The sequence below is a fragment of the Gorilla gorilla genome, chromosome 11 (genome assembly GCF_029281585.2).
Source record: "Gorilla gorilla gorilla isolate KB3781 chromosome 11, NHGRI_mGorGor1-v2.1_pri, whole genome shotgun sequence".
Classification (NCBI taxonomy): domain Eukaryota; kingdom Metazoa; phylum Chordata; class Mammalia; order Primates; family Hominidae; genus Gorilla; species Gorilla gorilla.
The window spans coordinates 132837016-132849553 of record NC_073235.2 but is presented as its reverse complement, the minus strand read 5'-3'; the positions used below and the strand labels follow the sequence as shown (position 1 = coordinate 132849553).

General features: G+C 43.4%; 1 protein-coding gene across 1 annotated transcript in view; it reads right to left on the bottom strand.

Annotated features, from left to right (window-relative positions):
* SP140 (SP140 nuclear body protein) overlaps positions 1–12538 on the bottom strand; it is a 188617-nt gene that overhangs the window by 167731 nt on the left and 8348 nt on the right. The window contains exon 2 of the mRNA XM_063695265.1: positions 5192–5270. The gene's annotated coding sequence lies outside the window, so the exon portion shown is untranslated. The remainder of the gene's footprint in view (positions 1–5191; positions 5271–12538) is intronic.

The following is a 12538-nucleotide window of genomic DNA, read 5'->3' as shown; positions in this document are numbered from 1 at the left end:
TTTTCTATACCACATTGTGGGATCCTAGGTCTAAGTTATCCCCTTTGGACTCTTGGGAAATCCTTGTCTTTAGCCAGGTGCTTCTCACTCTATTTTCATCCTCTGCTACCAATAGTAACCTCCAGCCTCTTTTGGCTGAGGCCCCTTTCCTTTGGCATGAAGCCCTTTGGACAGGTCGTTTCCAATAACCCAAAGCCAGACCCTACGTGTAAGTCCTCTTGGCTCACAAGAACACTCTGGCATCCTCTCCCCACCTCCACCAATGTGCAGTTTTCTCTCCACTGCATATATATGTGTTTGTATGGCCATCAGGCAGGTAGTTCCAGAAACAGACTTTGACCTTCTCAGAGGAGAAAAAAAAAGCTTAAAATCCATAAGCATGGCTGATTTTACAGTCTTGAACTTCTTCTAAACAATGGCCTGAATTCATTCAACATTTTCTTATGATGAGTATTATGAACTACTACTTTTCTGTTCTTGCTTTTGAGATTTTGCCCAAGTTTATTCTTAAATTAGTCAATATGTGTTTATATAGCATATCAACATAGAAGCCAGAATTAGTTTCATGCAGAAATAATGTGTTTGCAGTTACAGTAAATAAAATATTCATAAGAACTTAGAAATTTTGAGATAATTCACATTTTATCCTTAAAGCAATTTATTCTTAGAGCTTGATGAAAGCTATATCTTCTCTGAACATTTGCCCAAACCTCCCACACTATCTGACTTTAAACTCACTATCATTGCACCATTCAATATGAGCAACGAACATTTTACAAGAACTCTCAACAATTGCAAGTAACTTTACCTACCACTTCCTCTCTTCCCTTCCCTTTTGTATCTTGCCCAAAGTTTAAGGTTCCCAGGGGTGCAAAGGATTTTCACATCATGAAGTTAATTATTGCTGATATCATGAACTCTCATTTGTGACAGAAATTATAACTCTAAATACCAGTTTAAACAACTTTCCAATCTAAATCTATGATATCAAAACCAAAATTATCTTACAAATGATAAATTCTCAATACTTTGCCTTTTGTAGATCATCTCTTAAGGAAAACACAGAAGAACTGTTAACATTGGTTGACTCTTAGAGAAGAGTGGGAGACCTGGGAAAATGGAGAGGAAAAGTTTTGTTTGTTTTTTTTTTTTTTACTAAATATCATTTTGAACCCTTTGACTTTTACACCACTTAGATTCCCAATTCAAAATTTTTTTAATTTTAAAATTGATAATTTGTATTTGAAAGTATGAAACTACCACTTAGCACTTAATGTTACAAGCAGAAGTCACCTTTGAGATCAGAAAATAGAGTTTTAATAGTTTTCTACGTTTTAAGGATAAATTAAATGACTTATATTAGATCTAGGACTTACATATAAGTTAAGCTTGGTAAATTTTTTTACTTTTATTTTCTGGGGAACAAAGATATCCTTTGCTCTTAGATGGCTTAATATTTCAACAGTTCCCTAGCAAGCAGACTCAGGAAAAAAAAAATGTTAATCAAAATAAAGAGAGAGCTTGGCTTTTATGGGGAAGGGGTTTGGAGAAAGGTATGTTTTATTGGTTGATGAATCCGTTTCTTAATCTGAGGGCCTACAGTCCACCAGGCCCTGTGTTGGGTCCCCTGAGGGACAAAGGTACTAAGACCTGATGCCTTCCCTGGAAAGATACTTGAGCCATGGAAAAGAAAAAGTGATGCTTTGTTTTCTCAAAGTTGGGGTTGGAGAGGGGCAAGACTTAGAACACCTAGAGAGAAGCAAGAAAACTTGAAGTCAAAATGTAGTAGAAACCACTAGAGCCTGAAAACAAGGAAGGCCTGAGGACAGGAGAATGTAATCAAAACAATGGGTGAAAAAGGCTTTCTTCCATGATCCAGGTGTCCACACCCAAAGCACAGTGGAGAATTGAGGCCTGAATCTCCCATGCAATTGGCCCAACTCTCAACAGTGAGGAAATGATCACCTTGGGCCAAGTAGTGTATAAGACAAATGTTAAAGGGAAGGCCCTGACCTCCTAGGTTTATGTAAGGCCATTGTAAGCCTCAGCTTTTTCTCATTTTAGAATCAGAAATAATTATACCTATGTATAAAATTGTTGTGAGGATGTGACATATTGTTTATAAAATAGCTTGCATCATGTTAGGGTTGCCGTTGTTGCTCAATAAATGCTATCTGTTGTTTTTGCTGCTGTTGTTGCCTGTAGGTAAAATTAAATGCAGTAAAGGCAGATCCTACGGATTGGCTCATTCAATCTTCATTTTACCCTCCTTTTGTGGTAACTTCCAGCATTGCCAAATCTATGAAACTCAGAACTACATTTCCAAGACTTCTTTACTTTTAGAGTTCTGGATGCCACTTAGGTTCTACCAGTTAGAAGCAATGATGTAAGATTTGGAAGATGGAAGGGAGTGGAGGCCGTCTCCCTCTCACTATTCCTTCTGGCAAGCAAAGTCACAAAGGCATGAGTGTCAAGGGGCAGGAGGAGCTGTGGTGGTGGCAGCTGCTTAACCTCTAGATCATGCTGGTTGCAGTGGTTTACTCTTGACATCAATCAGGCATGGGGTTTGATTGCCTTCAGCTTTCTAGGGACTTTGTCAGCATCTGATTCCTGTATTAGGTCCTTTCTGCTTAAAATACCTAGGGTGATGATTCTTATTTGCTAGAACTGAATCCTGACTGATTCAGAAATGGATGCTTTCTCTAAAGAAATGCCACACATAAACTTCTGTGAAAGAATATATTTCATGCTGCTGTCTCAAACTTGCTTAAAGTTATGGATTTCCATGTTTAAACCAGGTCAGTGTTCTTATTGATGCCATTCTCTTTGAAAACTGTGAATATAACACAACTAAAGTTCTCTGGCATCCTGAACAGTTAACTCTGTATTTGTATGTCATGCTGAAAAGCAGAGTATATGTTTGCGGTGACCATAACCCATCCACTGTCTTTCTTTATACTTTACTTGGTTGAAAGCAAACTGATCCTTGAAATAATTTTGCCTCCTGATACCCATTCTTCCTTCCTTAGTATTAAGAATCCCAATTTTTGGCTGAGGACACAGCTAACCAGCTAAAATTTATTTCTTTTCTCCATGTAAGCCAGATGTATTGTCTGTTCTTACACTGCTATAAAGAACTACTTGAGACTGGGTAATTTATGAAGAAAAGAGGTTTAATTGATTCCCAGTTCCACAGGCTGTACATGAAGCATGGCTGGGAGGCCTCAGGAAACTTACACTCATGGTGGAAGGGTGAAGGGGAAGCAAGCACCTTCTGCACATGCTGGCAGAAGACAGAGAGAGCAAAGGGGGAAGTGCCACACACCTTCAAACAACCAGATCTCATGAGAATCCACTCATTATCATGAGAACAGCAAGGGGGAAATCTGCCTCCAATGATCCAACCACCTCCCACCAGGTTCTTCCCCCAACATTGGGGACTGAAATGCAACATATGAGATTTGGGTGACGACACAGAGCCAAACCATATAATTCTACCCCTGGCTCCTCCCAGATCTCATGTCCTCCTTACATTTCAAAACACCATCATGCCTTCCTAATAGTCCTCCAAAGTCTTAACTAATTCCAGCATTAACTCAAAAGTCCAATTCCAAAGTTTTATCTGAGATAAGGCAAGTCCCTTTCACATATGAGCCTGTAAAATCAAAAACAAGTTAGTTACTTCCAAGATACAATGGCGGTACAGGCATTGGGTAAATGCTTCTATTCCAAAAGAGAGAAGTTGGGCAAAACAAAGGGGCTACAGGTCCCATGCAAGTCCAAAACCCAGCAGGGCAGTCTTTAAATCTTAAAGCTCCAAAATAATCTCCTTTAACTTAATGTCTCACATCCAGGACACAATGATGCAAGGGGTGGGCTCCCAAGGCCTCAGGAACTTCTAACCCTGTGGCTCTGCAGCCCCTTAGCTGCTTTCATAGGGTGGCATTGAGTGCCTGTGGCACTCAACTTGTAGGTGCACAGTACAAGGTGTCAGTGGATCTGCCATTCTGAGGTCTGAAGGATGGTGGCCCTCTTTTCACAGCTCCACTAGGCAGTGCCCCAGTGAGGACTCTGTGTGGAGGTTCCAACCCCACATTTCCCCTCTGCACTGCCCTAGTAGAGGTTCTCTGTGAGGGCTCTGCCCCTGCAGCAGACTTATGTCTGGACATTCAGGCATTTCCATACACCATCTGAAACCTAGGCGGAGGTTCCCAAACCTCACCTCTTGACTTTGGCACGCCTGCAGGCCCAACACCACGTGGAAGCCACCAAGACCTAGGGATTGCATCCTCTGAAGCCATGGCCCAAGCTGTACTTTGGCCCCCTTTAGTCATGGCTGGAGCTGAAGCAGCTGGGATACAGGGCATCATGTCCCGAGGCTGCACAGAGTAGCATGGCCCTGAGCCTGGCCCACGGAACAATTTTTCCCTCATAGGCCTCCAGGACTGCAATGCAAGGGGCTGCCACAAAGGTCTCAGAAATGTCCTGGAGGCATTTTTCCCATTGTCTTGGCTATTAACATTTGGCTCTTCTTTACTTATGCAAATTTCTGCAGCCTTGAATTCCTCCACAGAAAAAGAGTTTTTTTTTTTCCTACCACATGGTCGGGCTGCAAATTTTCCAAACTTTTATGCTCTGCTTCCCTTTTAAATATAAGTTCCAATTTCAGACCATGTCCTTCTTCACAAATATGAGGGTACACTTTTAGAAATAGCCAGGTCACATCTTAAACACTTTGCTGCTTAGAAATTTCTTGCGCCAGATGCCCTAAATCATCTCTCTCAAGTTCAAAGTTCCACAGATCTTTAGAGCAGGGGCACAATGCCACGAGTCTCCTTGCTAAAGGACAGCAAGAATGACCTTTACTCCAGTTCCCAATAAGTTCTTCATCTCCATCTGAGACCACTCAGCCTGGATTTCACTGCCCATATCACTATCAGCATTTTGGTCACAACCACTCAACAGCTCTCTAGGAAGTTCCAAACTTTCCTCATCTTCCTGTCTTCTGAGCCCTCCAAACTGTTCCAATCTCTGCCTGTTACCTAGTTCTAAAGTTGCTTCCACATTTTCCGGTATCTTTATAGCAATGCCCTACTTTCCTGGCACCAACTTTCTGTATTAGTCCATTCTCACACTGCTATAAAGAACTGCCTGAGATTGGGTAATTAGTAAAGAGGTTTAATTGACTCACAGTTCAGCATGGCTGGGGAAGCGTCAGGAAACCTACAATCATGGCGGACGCGTAAAGAGGAAGCAAGAATCTTCTTTACCTGGTGGCAGGAGAGAGAGAATGTGAAGGGGGGAGTGCCATACACCTTCAAACAACCAGATCTCAATAGAAGTCATTCACTATCACAAGAACAGCAAGGGGGAAATCCACCACCACGATCCAATCACCTCCCACCAGGTCCCTCCCCAAACATTGGGAATTATGATTCAACATTAGATTTGGGTGGGGACACAGAGCCAAACCATATCACTAGGCATACCCATGTGACTAAATGTTGACCAGTTTGACATAAGAAAAAGTAAGTATTTTGTGTAACTTCTAGGAAGTGTCTACAGAAGAAAGGTGCAGACCCTTCTTTGCTCCTTCCTGCTTTCTGTTGGAGTGTGCATGTGATGATAGGCACACTAACAGCCATCTTGAGTCATGAGGTGGCACAGTAATCATGGCACAACAGAAGAGAATGAGCTTGTTGACTGTGGAGCTGCCATACAGGCCTGGATTATGTACCTCCAGGTTTGTTTTACATAAGAAAAAAAAACGGCTGGGCGCTGTGGCTCACATCTGTAATCCCAACATTTTAGGAGGCTGAAGTGGGAGGATCACTTTAGCCCAAGAGTTTAAGACCAGCCTGGACAACATAGTGAGACCCTGTTCCTACAAAAAAAAAATTTATTTTTAATTAGCCAGGTATGGTGGCATGTGCCTGTAAGCCCAGCTACTTGGGGGGGCTGAGTCTGGAGGATCACTTGAGGCTGGGAGGTCAAGGCTGCAGTGAGCTGTGATTGCACCACTGCACTCAGGTCTAGGTGACAGAGCCAGACCCTGTCTTAAAGAAAAAGAAAAAAAAAATCTATCTCTAACTTTTGGAAGCCACTGTTATTTTGTGGCTGTATTTTTATTATATGCAGCTGAATCCACCCTTAATTAGTATAATGGGAAAAGCCAAACTTCTTTCCTTCACATTAACCATGGACTATTTCTCAGTTTCTAAAAACAAGTATATTCCCAAGACCTGCCTAACTGCTCATACACCGTAGAGCACACTGCTAAAAACACTGGCCAGGGTCTGAAGTTAAAGACATTAAAAGGATTTCACTGAAGCCAATTCAGTGTACACAGTAGTCAAGTTTGTAAGCCAAACAAATAACTCTGACTTACTCCTATTGCTTTCAAAATCAAATGAGGGCACCAATTTTAGGTTGAGTGAAAGACAGGCCCTCAGCCTTAGCTGATGAGACCATTAGGACTAGAGTTATTGATTCAAATGGCTGAGTTTTTTTCTAAACTAGCCCTCTGCTGTTGACAGTGTGACCACACCGTAGCTGACAACACATCCAATGGTGTAATCTGCTTTGCAGCTCTTTATTCCAGAGCCCATAGATCAGAGGATTAAAACACTGGGCAAATGCAAAAACGCCAAAACCCACCAGATTTAAAGCAAAGAAAAATACCCCACACACTTTCCCCAAACCTATGAATATCAGATTCTGGGTGTTATTTATATTAATATTTCAGGGGAGGGACATATACACAAATTATCCACACACACGCAAAGGTTTGAAAGATATACTCTTTGTACTTAGAAAATTGCTCAAATTCAGGTCAAGGTTTTACTGCTTATGCATCCTTTTCTAGTATCTAGGAAGATACTGGGATCTCAGGGTTGCTGAGGTAATGGGACCACCAAAATGACAAGCTGTGCGTGGTAACTTCATAAAGTTTTCTCAAGTGTGCCCAGCAATGCCACTGTGTGGCAGCCTGGGAGAACACCCAAATTATAGCATCATTGTTGTTGCCATGATAGTCTATGATGCAGATACTGACTGTTGCCTGCCCCACCCCACCTGTACCCCATCCAAAGTGATGTACCCTGTAAGCCTTTGCTGCCTTGCTCCTTCATCCTCAACTACAGCATCACCTTCTCCCCCAGCAAAGTTGATTGGCATCTGACTCATTGCAAGTCATTCACTAGACTGCACTGAGTCAGAGTATGTCTCTCAAAAACCCAACACAAGGTACACAAAGAATGTAGTCTCAGAGTAATGTCATGCAATTAGCCTGCCAGTCATGTTGTGAGCAGAAGACACAGAGGGAGGTAGGAGAGAAGCAGAGAGAAGTGAGACTATGAGGCCCCTGAGTGTCCACAAAGGCCCTTGCAAGAAGACAAAACAACTTTTGCTCCTGAATTTCCAGTTCCACTGAGATGCCCTGCAATTTCTGTCCTCGGATTCTGAAAATATAATACACCCCTCTATTATTTGAACTATCTTAAATGAGTTTCTATTCCTTCACTCTGTCCTGTAGACTTCAAAGTATAAAAAATGGGCCCTGAAGAGGCACAATAAATTATATTGATTTCCTAAAGGGCATATCACAATGGAGATACAACTATTTTAACTTCCCGAGAATCTGAAATGTCATAACTCTTTATGAAATCCCTCACTGAAGGCATAATTTTCCCCCCTGGGTATTGTGTTATCCTCTTTTTGAGGAAAACTTTCTTTTTTCTGATGGATTTTTGGTGCCATTGTCTTGTTTTTGAACTCCAGGCATTTATTTTCTCTTCTCTCCAGCTCTTCAGAGAGGAACTGAAATTGTAATGGTCATTGTCATTGTGAAAGTCATCATCTTTGAACTGCAGATGTCTTTAAAGGTCAGACTTTTTGATCAAGATCTAACACAAAAACCTCTTAATATTAAGCAGGAAAATGCATATCTGCTCCCATCAAGTCCTTTTTCCTGAATCGCTCACTGTCAGAGCACACCCTGAAACTGTCTTGGCACCACCATAGAAACTGAGAGCCCTAATGAAGACTGTATGAAAATCCTGGTAAGTTAGAACAAATCCTCCGCCCCTGGACTAGGCGGATCACACGAATGTGGCTTGAAGCCTAGATTTGCTGCTAACAAGGACTGTGACTTTGGATATTGAAGTCGCTTTGCTTCTGTGGTCCTTGGAGCTGGGCAGCATCACCAGCATCACCAGGCTCCACATCTATTTCTACAGTCATCCTCACTCACATCCTCAAAGCCAACTCTGAACTTGGGCCCAGAGCATCCGTGCTTTTACTTTATTCCTGAGAACAAGATCACCCCTGCCCTAACCCCAAAACACCCTCATGATATTTCTCCATGCCTGAGCCTTTTCTTGCTGATCTGAATAGAAGCCCTGGCTCTCTAGGACAGAGCCTGCCTTGTCCTGCAATGTCCCCTCCCTGGACCTGAAACCCAGCCGACCCCGAGACACAGGGAGGTGGCTGCCAGCAGAGTCCACAATAGTGCTGGTCTCCTTGTCTGCTTAGGCCTCTTAACACACAATCCTGGGCTCACTGTTGCCAGGGTTGGCCCAGCTGACGGGTGATAGTCCCCATTATTTGGTCTTGCTCCTCACCCCCATTCTGCCCAGAATCCCAGTCATCTTTTGAAGCATCCCTGCTGGATTTTTCATTTCTGCTCAAAAAGACTCCCTGCACCTGCATGGGGGCTCACCACCTGCCCCCCACACCTGCCCCATTCCATTTGTCAGAACCCTCAGGGCCATGGGTTGGGCTTTGCCTAGCTGTGTTCCAAGACCCAAAACCCTCCATAGGGCATGCAGTGGCTGTCACTTTGTTTCTGTTACAATAAAAATTTTAAAGCTATTCTTTTTTCCCCTTGAATTACTGCAGATGCAACCATGATAAAGGCTAAGTCCCCAAAACGCCCTCCCTCTGGATCTGAAATGGTTTCAGGCAACTATTTATTGCTGGGACCAGCAGGGACTGGTTCCTTTAGTTTTCTAATATGCTTAACACATTAATCAACATGGCATATTGTTTCATCATTGTACTCAACGAACCTTTATTGAGCATTGAAACATACAATGCATAATCCTAAGCAGTGAGGTTATAAGGTAGTAAAACAGTCACTGAGCCCGGGCACAGTGGCTCACACCTGTAATCCCAGCACTTTGGGAGGCCAAAGCAGGCAGATCACTTGAGCCCAGGAGTTTGAGACCAGCCTGAGAAACATTGCAAAGCTCTGTCTCTACGGAAAATAGAAAAATTAGCCAGCTATAGTGGTGCACACGTGTAGTCCCAGCTACTGAGAAGGCTGAGGCAGGAGGATCACCTGAGCTTAGGGAAGTTGCGGCTGCAGTGAGCCATGATTGCACCACTGCACCCCAGCCTGGGCAACAGAGTGAGATCCTGTGTGGAAAAAAAAAAAAAATAGTTGCTGACATACTGAAGCTTACTGTCCAGTGGAAGATGCAGAATATGATATAGATAACCAAAAACATCATGTATAGTTTTACCCAGTTACCAAAAGAATAAGAAAGCCAAGTGTGCTATGGGAGAGTTGTTCAGAAATAAAAGGAATCAGATCACCATGGTCTGATACAGTCAGAGAAGACATCCTGGAGGAGGTGAGGCTTGAATCAGGCCTTTCGTGGATAAAAACCAGAGCAAAGCAGGGTCAGGGGTGAGTTGGGGAGGGGAAAGGAGCCATGCAGATTCCAGGCAAAGGAAAACTGTGAGAGCCCAAGTGAAACCAAACTTGGTATGTTCAGGAGACAATGAGTATATATCTGGGTTTTGTGAGAGTAAGGACTTGTTTAGAGCACTAGGGACAGACTAAGGCCAGGACCAGATCTGGAGGACCTTGATACTATTCCAAGGGTTAAAATCCATTTTGTAAGCAGTAAAGAGACTTGCACAATTAAAATTAGTAGCAGCACATGCCACGGGTTAAGAGCCAGCATGAGATGCCCACCTGTGCATAGTGGCATTTGAAATGAGCTCTTCTGCAGAGCAGGCAGCCCAGCAAAGGAGAAATTTGCACAGTGAGGACAATACTACCATAGAAAGTGGCTCAGAATACTTTTTGTACATGTGGTATCTCCAGGAGGGTTGGATATCTGCAAAATCATTGAGGCCTGGTTTTATTGCCTTTAATTTATGTATAAGACCTCAGGAAGATTAGTAATTTATTCAGTATCATACATGCAGAAAGAATCTCCCAGTCTCCAAATTCACATTTCTTCTCAGAAGCATATTTGCATAGATCAAGAGCTTGTGGCAACCAAACTTATGTAATTAGCTCCCATCTATACATGTTTACTCCACTTAGCCACATTCTTAGAGCCTTCTTCTTCTGAAATTCTAAAATGGGAAACACCTGCTTCCTTCTGGCCCAAAATGTTACTTTGGTTTTAGCTTTGAAATAAGACCTGGAGCCAAGAGACTTCAGCAAAAAATTACATTATATCCACAAGTACCCTGACAAAATAAAAGGCAGCCACTGCCATTCTCTGCAAAAGTCCTGCAGGAAGCAGATTGGTGTTAAGGACTGGCCCAGATTTATACAAGAACAATGAAGCCTGAGAGATCTCCTTGTAAGAGCCCTGTGGACAACATGCTGTCCTCCAAGAGAAACTGAACATACAAACAAATATGACCAGACCACATATAAAAATAGAACTTTGACTCACAACCTGCAGCACCCAGCCCAGGAAACCAACCCTTATCTCCAGTAACCACCTAGGAAGCCAGCCTGATGTAAGTCAGACTTGCAGGAGTCAGACTGCTATCTCTAGTAACAATCCAGGAAGCAAACAATAGCCCCTGTAATAACCCACCCCCAAAGGCCAGGACTTGATTAATAACTGACAGCTTTCCTAAATCCAAATTTCCAACTTAGGACCAGTCAGAGAGAGCTAAATATGCTCCCCTAACCTATCACATAGGATGTCCTGTTTCTACTTAACTGCCCACAGCTTCCCCATGTTAACAGCCTCCAATCAAGGCACACCTGAAGCCTTCCCTTTTTTCCATTATGAAGCTTCCTCACTCTGCCTGCCTTTGAGTCTCTGCCAAAATCCAAGCTCTGAATACATAGCCTTTGCTTGTTCTCATCTGGTTGGTCTTTATTTCTACATCAGTATGAAAAGATGGCTCTGGTGGCTCTGCAACAGTACATGCACCTTGAATCATTTCTCCAAGAGGCTGATGAATCTGTGTGCTGAGCCCTTCATAGCCATTGGATGTCGACCATCACTTATGTGGGGACTCCTGGACTGGTGCCTTAAAGAGTGGGCTCTCTAGTTGAACTGTCTTGTCCAAATTCTAGAGCCACTATCATGACGTCTCTGAAAGAGACTCCTCTCTGTCCTGTGCACCTCCAGGCCAGCAGCAGAGACGTGTCAGGGAGTTTGGGCAGAGTGAGACAGCTTCCTTCCATGGAGGGCAATTGCCACCTTGGTGTCATGGAGAACTTCTGCCAGGGCAGTGCAGAAGGGAAATGTGGGTGGGGGAGCCCTACTGGGGCACTGCCTAATGGAGCTGTGAGAAGACGGCCACCGTCCTCCAGACCACAGATTGGTAGATCCACCAACAGTTTGCATTGTGTGCCTGAAAAAGTGGCAGACACTTAACACTAGCCTGTGAAAGCAGCCAGGAGGGAGGATGTACCCTGCAGAGCCACAGGGGCGGAGTGGCCCAAGACCATGGGAACCCACCTCTTGCATCAGTGTGACCCGGATGTGAGACATGGAGTCAAAGGAGATCATTTTGGAGCTTTAAGATTTGACTGACTTGTTGGATTTCAGACTTGAATAGGGACTGTAGCCCCTTTGTTTTGGCCAATTTCTTCCATTTGGAACAGCTGTATTTACCCAATGCCTGTACCTCCATTGTATCTAGGAAGTAAATAACTTGCCTTCTATTTTACAGGCTCATAAGCAGAAAAGCCTTGTCTCAGATGAGATGTTGGACAGTGGACTTTTGAGTTAATGCTGAAATGAGTTAAGAATTTGGGGACTGTTGGGAAAGCATGATTGGTTTTGAAATGTGAGGACATGAGACTTGGGAGGGGTCGGGGTGGAATGATATAGTTTGGCTGTGTCCCCACCCAAATCTCATCTTGAATTGTAACTCCCACAATTCCCTCATGTCATGGGAGGAACCCGGTGGGAGGTGATTGAATTATGGGAGATGGGTTTTTTCCTGCGCTGTTCTCGTGATAGTGAATGAGCCTCATGAGATCTGACGGTTTTAAAAATGGGAGTTTCTCTACACAAGCTCTCTTTGCCTGCTGCCATCCATGTAAGACATGACTTGCTCCTTTTTTCCTTCTGCCATGATTGTGAGGCCTCCCCAGCAATGTAGAACTGAGTCTGTAAGTCCATTAAACCTCTTTTACTTCCCAGTCTCAGGTTGTCTTTACCAGCACTGTGAAAATGGACTAATACACTTGGCCTCATCACAGGCTCTGGGGCACCAGGCTGGGGAAATTTCTCACTTCTCTCATCTCTGAGGGACTGTAAGGCCA